Genomic DNA, 13,475 nt, shown 5'->3' with positions numbered 1-13,475 from the left:
TGTCATGAATCGACTTCAAACAAAAAATAGATAGAGTTTGCCATCTTCATGTCAGATTTTTCCAAAATCTGATTTATTGAGGAATTTATTTGGAATACAGGCAATGTTACAAGTATATACAAAATATCCAAAGAGCCATAGACTAGAAACAAACTCTTACTTGTACTGTATGTCAACCTTATTTACATTTTCAAAGGAAAAAGTTGAGATACAAAGACATTACATGACTCATCTAAGGTCATCAAGTAAATTCAATCAGCAAGGAGAAAGAGAAGTAAAGCCTAAATTTACTCATTTTTATGTGAGTATCCCTGCATCCCAGTAGTTTGCACAATAGCCTCTTTTTCCATGAATGCATCCCAATTTATACAAATTATAGTTCAAGACCCTTGCCAGAGTTTCAAATATCTCTTAAAAGAAGAAAACACTTGTACCTCTTTTAAAGCTCTGTTCTTTGAGATTTCTGAAACTAATGGTGGGATTTAGTCTTTTGACATCGGTCAATGGAAGCATTTATCCCTGATAGGGAAGAAGACTACCATGTCTAATAAACTGAATACACTTTCCAAGAAAGATTCATGTTTGTGGAAAGATCCACATGTAGTGTTCCAAAGTCTGCCTTTCTGAGCTCTCTGCTGTGTCTGTCATCAGACCAGCTGCCTAAACCAGCAGCTGGCCTTTCCAAGAATTTCCAGTTTTGCTTCCATGAATCATATTACTGACCTTGGCAAGTGCTTGGCAACTCTGATCTTGCCATAGATATTGGAGTTTTCTGTCACAGCAAGGGCTGTGACTGCTGAGCAGGAATGGGTTGTATTGGAAAAATGGATTGCTTATTTTCATAAGAATACTAGCCTCAAACTTGAATGTCTAAAATCATTTCATAATTTCCTCTTTATTTACAGCAGAGATGCATTTTAAGATTATTGAAAAGCAAAACGCAATAATGCTATTTAGAAGATGGGCAAATATTAATAGCTGAGACTCCTGACCATGACCAATTTAGCTGGTATCTGATACCCAAACAAGACTGTCATTTAGTACTTACTTTATGTCATAATTCCCAAGTAAGCCTTACCAACCACAAGTATTATATCATTATTACTCAGAATATGCCAGTCAAAAAGTCAATATTCCAAGAGAGTTTAACCTTCCCCTTATTGAGACGATTTACCCAAAACACCTCAGTGGTATGCCTTTCTCTAGTCTAGGAAGTACTACCCAACTCTCAGACATCATCCTTTCTTTTTCCAGAGATGAGGAATTATATTCTTCTAAGACACAGTTACGGACCCATCCCCTGTTATTAGACTCTCAAACTCTCAGGTTTCCATATTTTTGCTCTGTTTGATTCTGTTCCTTGATCTTTCTGTCTGAATTGTACCAGCCCCTCCAAACTTCTGCTACAACTCTTCAGTAGTCTTTCCATGCGCCTATGCCCCTGATGTCGCTAGCTCTTGACTCTGATGTCAGCTTCATCCTCTGAATTTACAGTACTTGCTTTTCTCATCTTGCAGTGTTAACTCACTTGGCTTTCTCCAACTTATGACCTTACGCTCTCCTCTCTGTGCCGCATCCACCAAGCTCTCTGGTCACTTGTGCCATTTTGTACTGACCAGTTTTCATTGCAGTCCATCAACCAAGACTGGCAGCTGTACATGAAAACACATGTAGAAGCTGGGAATGTTTCTCAGAAATACACTGATCTTTTAAAAGACAACAAATGGTCTTTATTTCACATACAACATGAGTATCTGTATAAGTAGTAAAATGAGCAACTCACTGAGAAACAACTTTTTAAAAATAAATAAAACTCAGAAAATGTGTCAAAGACAACAGATGGTCAAATAATACAGCATGTAGAAAACATTTGGGCAAAAACCAATTTGCTAAGTGACGTGGTTAGAAAAGGCCAAACAAAACACACCAGAGATTTTTTATAAACAAAACAATATGTGTACTTTTCAGATAGTCATTTCATTGAAATAGGGAGACCCTCCCAAACAGTAGCATTTTAAAAATGGAGTCGACTCCTTTTGGAAATAACCTATAAAAATCAGAATTTTTTCTCATATTCAATCTTTTAATGAATAATGTAAACTCACAACAGCATTTTAACGGGTACACTACTCAATATGATCTTCTGTAATTAGTTTCACATGTGACTCTTGCCCTCTTGTGCAATTACTAAAGAATATAAAGAGACTTGAAGGTTAACAACAATGTATCATGTTTTATGTTTGCTGTTCCAGTGTGTATGCACACTTGCATATGCATACATAAACTCTTTCTAAAATCACCGTGGGAATAATAACTAAGGTCGTATGAGTTTATACCCTTTATGGGGACGGGGTAGGTTATGCAGTCATTGCAGAAGGAAACTTCTGATGTCCCTTTATTCTTATGGAGTGGGAGTGGTAAGGCAAAGATCACTTCCTCAGGTCAAACTGGTATCATAACCTGTGAAAAGAACATGAAACAAGGAAAATCAACCTAAAACTAGAAACAACTTAATAAAAATTTCTAAGAATAGTGCAGTGTTAAGTGAAGGCTGAAGAGCAAGCTGAAGAAAGAGATTTTTTTCCCATTATCTTCCAGTTTCTTTGTGCCCATTTTCTTTTTTCTTTTTATTTCTTTTTATTTTTTTATTTTTAAGTTCTGGGATACATGTGCTGAACGTGCCGGTTTGTTACATAGGTATGCATGTGCCATTGTGTTTTGCTGCACCCATCAACCCATCATCTAGGTTTTAATCTCCGCACGCATTATGTATTTGTCCTAATGCTCTCCCTGCCCTTGCCCCTCACCCCTCGACAGACTCCAGTGTGTGATGTTCCCCTCCCAGTGTCCAAGTGTTCTCATTGTTCAACTCCCACTTATGCGTGAGAACATGCAGTGTTTGCTTTTCTGTTCCTGTGTTAGTTTGCTGAGAATGATAGTTTCTAGCTTAATCCACGTCCCTGCAAAGGACATGAACCCATTCTTTTTTATGGCCACATAGTATTCCATGGTGTATATGTGCCACATTTTCTTTATCCAGTCTATCATTGATGGGCATTTGGGTTGGTTCCAAGTCTTTGCTATTGTAAATAGTGCTGCAATAAACTTACGTGTGCGTGTGTCTTTATAGTAGAATGATTTATAGGCATGGGCAAAGACTTCATGACTAAAACACTAAAAGCAATTGCAACAGAAGTCAAAATTGACAAGTGGGATCTAATTAAACTAAAGAGTTTCTGCTCAGCAAAATAAACTATCATCAGCGTAAATAGGTAACCTACAGAATAGGAGAAAAATTTTGCAGTCTATCTATCTGACAAAGGCCTAATATCCAGGAACTTAAACAAATGTACAAGAAAAAAAACCATCAAAAAGTGGGCGATGGATATGAACAGACACTTCTCGAAAGAAGACATTTATGTGGCCAACAAACTTATCAATAAAAGTTCATCATCACTGGTCATTAGAAAAATGCAAATCAAAACCATAATGAGATACCATCTCATGCCAGTTAGAATGGCGATCATTAAAAAATCTGGAAACAAGAGATGCTGACAAGGATGTGGAGAAATAGGAATGTTTTTACACTGTTGGTGGGAGTGTAAATTAGTTCAACCATTGTGGAAGACAGTGTGGTGATTTCTCAAGGATCTAGAACCAGAAATACCATTTGACCCAGCAATCCCATTACTGGGTATAAAGAGACTGTTTTTAAAGACAGTTCCTGGCAGAATCCTCTGAGCAACACTGCTCTCTGACAATGTTTGCTCTCTGAGAGCAGTTGGGTCCACCACTTCCCAAACATAACAACAAAGGGCATCTCCCTTGTCAAGACCACATACTGTAAGTTTAAACAGATCCAGGTTCAAATCCCAATCACTTATGTGCCATTTAAATTCTGTGACTTGGAGCATCTTGCTTAATTTCTCCAAGCTTTAATTTCCTCATCCAAGAAAGAGATAATAATATCATCCCCATAATTACTGTTAAATGTAAAGCATTTAGCTCTGGCGTTTGGCACAGAACAAGTACTCAACAAATGTTACCTAAAATGATAAACATTAATAACATTAATAAACTGATATTTAGAAATAATCCATTTGTTTCTTGCCAGATTTACTTTGGTTCTCAAGTGGCCTGATTGCCCCACCTGGTTGCCAAACTCTTAACTATTTTAATGTAATTGGAGTTCAGGCAGTGTGTAATGGTAAGACAGTCCCCATCAACTAATGTGTGCACCATTTAGTATTTCTTCAGTGTTTCATGTATGTCTAGCCATTTGGTAGGTCCTTTGGAATTTATAATAACACCTTCCCTAAGAGATTGTAGGTTGAGCTCATGGAACTGGCTAATGCAAACAGCATTATCCTGATTAAAAAGATAAATACAGGTGGGAAATAGACACAAGCCTACTCCAGGACAAGAGGCTACAAATCAGAAGCTCACAGTTAGGAGAGCTTAAAAAAGAGGTTAACCATGGAGCATGACTTAGTGCGAGGTTGAATAGCAACATGGAACTGAGAGAAAGTCTTAGAGAGGAGGCAGTTTCCTGCCTTGGGTGGCATGTCATATTTCTCCTTATCCCACTTGCTAAAGATGTGTTTTAGTAGCTCAACAAGTTCTGCAGCAGAAGAAATAGGTTTAGATGATTTTGGATGGGAGGAAAAATTTTCTTTTTCTTCTTCCCATCTAAGGTACATTGACTGGATCCCTGAGTATTAGACTGACAAAAGACACATTCACAAGAAAAAAATAAACAGTTTATGAATGTGTGTAGTGCACATCACATGGAAGAAACCTCATTGATGAGTAACTCAAAGTTGTGGTTAGAACTTCAGCTTATATAGCCTCTTAGCAAAGAACAAGAATTTATAGAGAAGGGACAAAACAAAGGAAAAGGGTTTTAGGCTTCCAAAGGTGGCAAACTGTGGGAAGGTAACTATGTGAGGGAAACAGAGTAAGATTTGTTTATTCAGGTCCATCTCAGGACTGACTTTCCATCTTTTTTGTGGTCATAAAACTTCCCCAAGAGAGATGATTTATGGTGGTTCTCATTTCTCAGAAATTTCTGCTTTTAGTTAAATAAGAGAAGCTCTGGAAAGGTTTCTTTCTTCATCTGTTGTTTCTTATTTGTCTCCAACTCAAAATAATCTTTATGCCAAGGTAACACATTTTGGAGTGGCATATTTTGCTCCCCTACAACTTCCTAGAGCAGGAAAACCATGTTAATTACTTGCACCCACATAAGCAGTGGGATAGCAACTCTATAATCATCTCATAGATTACCTACCACCCAGTCAAATGAGCTCACCATAAAAGTAACCCACTAACACATGTACTCTGTATGATCCCCCTGGATAGGAGTCAATTGTGTGACTTTAATAGATAATTTTTAAGTTAGCTCTAAAGCACTAGAAGCATAACAATTGTAGTGGAAGAACTGCAAGTGGAAGAAATGGAAGCTTTTTCCAAAAATAAGAATCCAAACCCAGTAAAGAGTCACGGCTCCAGGTGTTTGGGAATCTAGCCTGGGGACTCTTCAAAGCTCAAGGAGCACCGTGCTTCAGGGCTCACTGACCTCCCTGAGACTATCATGATGCACAAAGGATCCTTTCTGCAGTGTGATCACCAGGTGTCTGCTTTTCCAAGAGGCAACATCATTTTATAAATACTTCCTATGGGAATCAATATGTGTATATAACAAATAAATGTCTAGCCAAGTGTCTTATTTTTAATATTGTGTTATTTTTAAGAGCAAGACAGAGCCCTCATTTTCACCTGTTGTTCATGTGTATAGATATTGCCTATAAAACACATGTTTCAAACATAATGACTAAATTCTGATATTCATTACCTAGAAGGCATTTGCATTTTCTTCTTGGCTTCTATAGCATATCACTGCATGTTCAAAGCACCTAAGGAGAGGTGAGGAAGGACATCTGAAAACATTCATTTTATCAAGGTAGACAATAGGAAAATATCCGAAGAACCTATTCCAAAAAATGCCACAATTATCAAAGTGGAAAACATTAGCATGCACACACATCCTTGAGCTCCTGACATGACATCAACTGTTTTATGGATGCTGGTAGCTTAAAAGAGATCTTGCTGAGCACTTCAAAGACTGTCGATGTACATGAGATCTAGAACAGCAGATAATGAGAATTTTTTGAACCATATCCTCAATTGCTTACATTATTAAAGGTTCACCTTTTCTAATTCCCCTTTAATTCAGTGGGGTAGGAAAAGAAGTTTATTCTTGCTTTGCTCCATCTCATCACTTCTAAACCACTAATTTATCACCTTCCTTCCACATATCTTCATTTGAATTTCAAATTTACTGTTCTCTCCAAAGCACCACTGAACTCCAAGAACTATTTCAAAGTTTTGGGATAACTTAAAAACTAACCAAAATTTTTCTTGTTCTCCTCAACCCTGAGAGTCTTCCCCTAGCTCCCACCCAGGTTAGTCATGCATTTATGTACTCATTTATCCATTTATTAATTCACCAAGTATTGACTTCCTACTACCATGGCCAGTATACCTAGGACTGCCTAGACCTAAGAGGCTTAGACAACAGATATTTATTGTCTCACAGTTCTGAAGGCTAAAAATCCAAGATCAGTGTGCTAGTAAGCCTGAGTCCTTCCAAAGGCTATGAAGAAAGGATTTATTCCAGGTCTGTCTCCTTGGCTTGATCATTTTCTATGTTTCTTCATACCGTCTTTCTTTTTTGTATGTCTGTGTCCAAACTTCCCTTTTTTATAACTACACTAGACATATTGGTTTAAGAACCCACCCTATTCCAGTGTGACCTCATCTTAACTAATTACATCTGCAATGACCTATTTTCAAATATAGTCACATTCTGGGCAACATGGTGAGGTACTGGGGGTTAGGACTTCAGCAAATGAATTTGAGGTGAAAGGGACAGTTTAATTCATAATAGCCAAGTACAATGCTAAATACTAAAGATAACAGACCCTGTCTGACATTTTCTTCAACCCCTAGATCTAACCAAAGACCTTTGCCTCTTACTTTGGAATAAAAACAAGGCTTATTTTGTAGAAATTCCATCAACCGTCATCTTCTTTACCTCTTTATCACATATATTCTCTTGTATTCTTTGTGCTTCCATCCTTACTACTAAGCAAACTAGGCCACTGAGCAAGCCAAAACCCAATTCAGCATGAACAGTCCTAGGAAAATGAAATTTAAGTTTTACCAATTAGAAACTGCCAACAAACCTCTAACTAGGGATTTTGAGGCAACTGCTCCACTTTAATCAAATATATTCTTTGCCTTGCTTCTACATTCACCTTATAAAAGTCTTCTCTCCACACTCCTTCACTGGAGCCCCAAACCACTGGTGGTCTGGCACTATCTAATTCACTAACTACTGCTTGCTCAAATGAACTCTTCAAAAATTGAATGTTTTATCACTAAAAAATTGAATCTTTTATCACTATGTAAAGAGTCATTAAATGACTTGGTCACTATGACATCACATATTTGTGATTCAAGGTATTCATGGCCAAGGCAGTTCCTGTTTTTGAATTTAAATGGTAAGTATTTAGGATATGCTTGATTAGGATACTTATTCAAGGGTTAAGAGGCTCACTAATGTATATCCTGAATTGTCAGGTATATTTACAATATTTTTGTCTCTATTCAATTACGTTTGCCTTAGCAGATAAAATCTTTTATTATACTTCTAATTGAACACTTGTCTCCATGAATTAAAAAACATAGCTTAATTACTATAAAAGAGTACTGAGAAACCAGAGGCCCTGGAAAATAGCAAATGGTACACATTCATAGACCTGCTAAGTAGGAAGCAGAAAAATGAGAGTACAAAATGTTTTGTAAGTAATGAAAGATAAAATTCCATTAAAAAGTGAAATTGAGGAAAATGGATGTTTTAATAACCAAATGAGACATGTATAGTCAAAAGCTGCCTCTTGGGATGTGATTAAATTGATTTGATATTTATATGCTGGAGAGATCAAAGTGGGAAAAGAGCTTCTAAAGAAATACTAAGCACGAGATTCATTCAATTGTTCAACACTCAAAAACATGTATTAAGCCTCTGCTATGCTTCAGACATTGTGCTAGGCACCAGAAATACAACACTGGGTAAGATAGACAACTTTATTTTGTTTATAGAACAGGATGCAGAAAAACATTATTCAACAAAATAAGATACTGTTATGAATAGGAAAAGCTTGGGATTATGTGAAAGTACATATCAAGAGCATCTATGGCTCTTTTCCCCTTTCCTAAAGGAAAATCTCCTAAAAGATGATCAGAGCAATGGAGAAAAACAGGTGTCCATGGCAGAGGTAAAGAGAGTCAAAGAAACTAGTTGGGCGTGGTGGCAGGTGCCTGCAGTCCCAGCTACTCAGGAGGCTGAGGCAGGAGAATGGCGTGAACCCGGGAGGCGGAGCTTGCAGTGAGCAGAGATCGCGCCACTGCACTCCAGCCTGGGCGACAGAACGAGACTCCGTCTCAAAAAAAAAAAAAAAAAATAGTTGGGAAGGTGCTGAAATAATTCAGATGGTAGCATCAGCTAACGTGCTGACAGTGGGGATTAGGAAATGGAATGAAATTGAGAAAGCTTTATGGATAGATTTGATAGCAATTCACTATTGGTGAGATGAAGAAAGTGAGAAAAAGAGAGGAGTCAAGAGTGACTCCCAGATCCTTGGCTTGAGCAAGCCATGTGGCAAGGACCACAAGAGGAGCAGAATCGGGAGGAAAGACAATGATGCGCGCTATGCATGCTGGTGTCAGGGTGCTGTTGAGTCTGAGAAAGGATCCTTCTGGTAGGTAAGTATCGAGCTCAAAAGAGAGAACTTAGCTGGAGATACAAACTCAGGACTTATTGGCAAATGGATGGTAACTGAAACTAGGATACTGATGTGATTTACCTAAGGCTTTATAAAAGTAAAATGAGAAAAAGTCTTAAGAAAGCACTTGGAGGCAAGTACAATGGCTTATGCCTGTGATCCCAGCACCTTGGGAGGGCAAAGAAAATCGCTTGAGCCCAGGAATTTAAAACTAGCCTGGGCAACATGGTGAAATCCCGTCTCTACAAAAAATAGAAAAATTAGCCAGGGGTGATGGTGCACACCTGTAGTCCCAGATACTCAGGAGGCTGAGGCAGGAGAATCACTTGAACCCAGGAGGCAGAGGTTGTAGTGAGCCGAGATGGAGCCCCTGCACTCCAGCCTGGATGACAGAGGGAGACTCTGTCTCAAAAAAAAAAAGAAAAAAAATTTTTTAAAAAAGCGCTTGACATTGAGAGAAATTTAATCCATTCTGAAACATTTGCATTTTCTCTTTTTCTATTTTATTTTATTTATTTATTTTTAAAATTTTACTTTAACTTCAGGGATACATGTGCAGAATATGCAGGTTTATTACATAGATATACATGTGCCATGGTGGTTTACTGCATCTATCAGCTGTCATCTAGGTTTTAAGCCCTGCATGCATTAGGTATTTGTCCTAATGTTCTCCCTCACCTTGCTCCCCACTACCTGACACTCTGGTGTGTGATGTTCCCCTCCCTGTGTCCATGTATTCTCATTGTTCAGCTCCCACTTATAAGTGAGAACATGCAGTGTTTGGTTTTCTGTTCCTGTGTTAGTTTGCTGAGAATGATGGCTTCCAGCTTCATCCATGTCTCTGCAAAGGACATGAACCCATTCTTTGTTGTGGCTACATAGTATTCCAAGGTGTATATGTGCCACATTTTCTTTATCCAGTCTATCATTGATGGGCATTTGGGTTGGTTCCAAGTCTTTGCTATTGTAAATAGTGCTGCAATACATATATGTGTGCATGTGTCTTCATAGTAGAATGATTTATAATCCTTTGGGTATAAACCCAGTAATGGGATTACTGGGTCAAATGATATTTCTGGTTCTAGATCCTTGAGGAATTGCCACACTGTCTTCCATAATTGTTGAACTCATTTACATTCCCATCAATGGTGTAAAAGCATTCCTATTCCTCCACAGCCTTGCCAGCATCTGTTGTTTCCTGACTTTTTAATAATCACCATTCTAATGACATGGTATCTCATTGTGGTTTTGATTTGCATTCCTCTAATGACCAGTGATGATGAGTTTTTTTTTCATATGTTTGTTGGTTGCATAAATGTCTTCTTTTGAGAAGTGTCTGTTCATATCCTTTGCCCACTTTTTGATCGGGTTGTTTGTTTTTTTCTTGTAAATTTGTTTAATTTCCTTGTAGATTCTAGATATTAGACCTTTGTCAGATGGGTAGCTTGCAAAAATTTTCTCCCATTCTGTAGGTTGCCTGTTTACTCTGATGATTTCTTTTGCTATGCAGAAGCTCTTTAGTTTAATTAGATCCCATTTGTCAATTTTGGCTTTTGTTGCAATTGCTTTTAGTGTTTTAGTCATTAAGTCTTTGCCCCACGCCTATGTCCTAAATGGTATTGCCTAAGCTTTTTCTAGGGTTTTTATGGTTTTGAGTTTTACGTTTAAGTCTTTAATCCATCTTGAGTTAGTTTTTGTATAAGGTGTAAGGAAGGGGTCCAATTTTTATTCTCTGCATATGGCTAGGCACTTTTCCCAGCACCATTTATTAAATAGGGAATTCTTTCCCATTGCTTGTTTTTGTCAGGTTTGTCGAAGATCAGGTTGTTGTAGATGTGTGGTATTATTTCTGAGGCCTCTGTTCTGTTCCCTTGGTCTATATATCTGTTTTGGTACTAGTACCATGTTTTTTTGGTTACTGTTGCCTTGTAATATAGTTTGAATTCAGGTAGCGTGATGCCTCCAGCTTTGTTCTTATTGCTTAGGATTGTCTTGGCTATACAGTCTCTTCCAAAACATTTGCGTTTTAAAGAGGTGAAGGCTGGGCTAGGAGCTGGGTAGATAAATGAACTCTGTTTCATAAGTACAAAATTTGAGAAGCCTGAGATATCCAAAAAGAAGCTAGGTTGGATTTAGCTTCTAGCAAGCATCCACCTACCCCAGTAACAGTCAAGGAAATACAAAGGTCAAAATAGAAGAGTAGCCACAAGTATTTATCTTCATTCTTTATCATGATCTTTTAAAATTATTTGAAGGAATATAATAGGTATAAACTCACTCTAAATCCTGTAGCAGGAAGATTCAGGATTCCAGGAAGAAGCTAACTGAAAAAAAAGATTAAAGATGTGATATTATTCTTCAGAAGTTACTAAGAACTTCAGAATGTAATAAAAAGTCAGTGCAATAAATTTGAAATATAAATAAAATCTTCATTAAAAAATTAAAAGATGCTTAAAAAGACAGCATAATCATACAATACTGATAACCAGAGCAAAAGTAATTGCACAGCAATAACAAAATACACAGTACATATTTACTGACTTGCAAAATTCATAATCAATTACTAGACAAAAATCTGAAATAAATAATCAGGATTATCAAATAAAATTTATATCTTATCAACCTTAACAGTTCCAAGTGAAAGTTAAAATGTACAAATTTTGGTGAATGAGAGAAAGACAAGGTGAAGTTAAGTCACATTAGAATGTGAGGATTCAAGATTTATTGCACATAGTTCATAGAACAAGAATTTTAAAAATTATTGAAATTTATTAACAGGAATAGAAGTATAACAATTATAATATTGGTATGGGGAAAGGAAATTTAGTAAGTTATGAAAAAGTATGCTAAATTTTATCTATCATAGCAGAAACCAATAGATCATGTTTAAGTAATGTGTACATAGTATATGGTGGTAGGTTGAAACTGCTAGAAGCAGCAGTTTAAAAACAGCAATCTCAAAAAATAAAATTAAGAAATAAAAACAGCTATCTCTGCAATAGAGGAAGTAGATAATTGAAAAGATATAGGCCAGGCATGGTGGCTCACACCTGTAATCCCAACACTTTGGGAGGCCGAGGCAGGCGGATCACCTGAGGTCAGGAGTTCAAGACCAGCCTGGCCAATATGGTGAAACCCTGTCTCTACTAAAAATACAAAAATTAGCTGGGCATGGTGGCAGGCGCCTGTAATCCCAGCTACTTCGGAGGCTGAGACAGGAGAATCACTTAAACTCAGAAGGCAGAGGTTGCAGTGAGCCAAGATGGTGCCATCGCACTCCAGCCTGAGCAACAACAGTGAAACTCTGTTTTTAAAACAAAACAAAAAAAAAAAAGAGAGAAAAGAAAGTTATAACTGAGAACATTTCATCATAAGCCCTTAGCTACTTTTTGATTATCAACCATACACGTGTTATGTTTTATATAAATTAAAAATATATTTTAAAAAGGTAATGAAGTCTACAACAATCTACTCCCATCCTATTTGTCTTTTTCTTTCTTTCCTTTCTTTCTTTCTCTCTTTCTTTTCTTTCTTTCTTTCTTTTTCTCTTTCTTTCTCTTTCTTTCTCTCTCTCTTTCTCTCTTTCTCTCTTTCTTTCCTTTCTGTCTTTCTCTCTCTTTCTCTCTCCCTCTTTCCCTCCCTCCCTCCCTCTCTCTCTCTCTCCTTTCCTTCCTTCCTTCCTTCCTTCCTTCCTTCCTTCCTTCCTTCCTTCCTTCCTTTCTTTCCTTTCTTTCCTTTCTTTCTCCACCTTCACTGCAACCAAAATTGACTATCCAACAGAAGTTACTGAGACTGTTCCCTTTGGTGCACTGGAGGAGTGTTATGTGGTACTAGGGACAAATAAAAACCAGCTGGAGTACTAAGTATATTACCAACAGCATTTGTCTCGTCTTCTTTCTTGTAACTGTCCACACACACACCCCACCAACAACAATACGCACTACAACAACACATTCATAAGAGATGGTGCCATTTGGTCCTCAACTTAGCTTAGATTCCAAGATGTTAAGCTCTCTGCTACCCATCTACTGTGAGGTTGTTCCTGGTATTCAGTGCAGCATACCTCTTTAATTCTTCTTTCTCTATTTTAGTCATATTCTCTGCTAACTTAACAACCCACGCCACATTCTTGGTCAGCTCCCAATCCTCAGACTCTGCTAACTTCATAATATAGGTCACCATGTGACTTGTTGACTTCTCCATCTGTCCAAATCTTACACACTCTTTCAGATCCACCTCAAATGCCAGTTCCTCATCATTTCTTCTTTGCACTCCACAGAGCTTTGCTTCCTATCTCTAAAAACAAAGGTCACCATGCTTTATGTAACAAATTTGTTGTTTATATAAATTAATTACAAAATTATTGTATATGTATATTTTAAGTTTCTCTCAATTTTAAGTTCTTTCAAGGCCAGGATTACAGCTTGCTAATCTCTTATCTAACATAGTAAATGTAATATTTTAATGCATGTAATGCTCCTTGGATGAATATTTAACTATATTTTAATTTCGGTGAGATTCTCACTGTCTTAGTTCGTTTAGTGTTTTTTTTTTTTTTTTTTTTTTTTTTTTTTTTTTTTTTTTTGAGACGGAGTCTCGCTCTGTCGCCCAGGCTGGAGTGCAGTG

At 37.2% G+C, this 13,475-nt stretch overlaps 1 long non-coding RNA gene across 1 annotated transcript in view; it reads right to left on the bottom strand.

Annotated features, from left to right (window-relative positions):
- Positions 1 to 2,125: 2,125 nt before the first annotated feature.
- The window catches only part of LOC126954290 (uncharacterized), a 60,669-nt gene continuing 49,319 nt past the window's right edge, over positions 2,126 to 13,475 (bottom strand). The window contains exons 2-3 of the long non-coding RNA XR_007725571.1: positions 11,128 to 11,173; positions 2,126 to 2,460 (exon numbers count right to left, since the gene is read on the bottom strand). This is a non-coding gene — a long non-coding RNA (uncharacterized LOC126954290). The remainder of the gene's footprint in view (positions 2,461 to 11,127; positions 11,174 to 13,475) is intronic.

Source organism: Macaca thibetana, chromosome 5 (assembly GCF_024542745.1).
Source record: "Macaca thibetana thibetana isolate TM-01 chromosome 5, ASM2454274v1, whole genome shotgun sequence".
Taxonomy (NCBI): Eukaryota; Metazoa; Chordata; class Mammalia; order Primates; family Cercopithecidae; genus Macaca; species Macaca thibetana.
The sequence above is the reverse complement of the archived record's forward strand: the minus strand, read 5'-3'. Positions and strand labels throughout refer to the sequence as shown.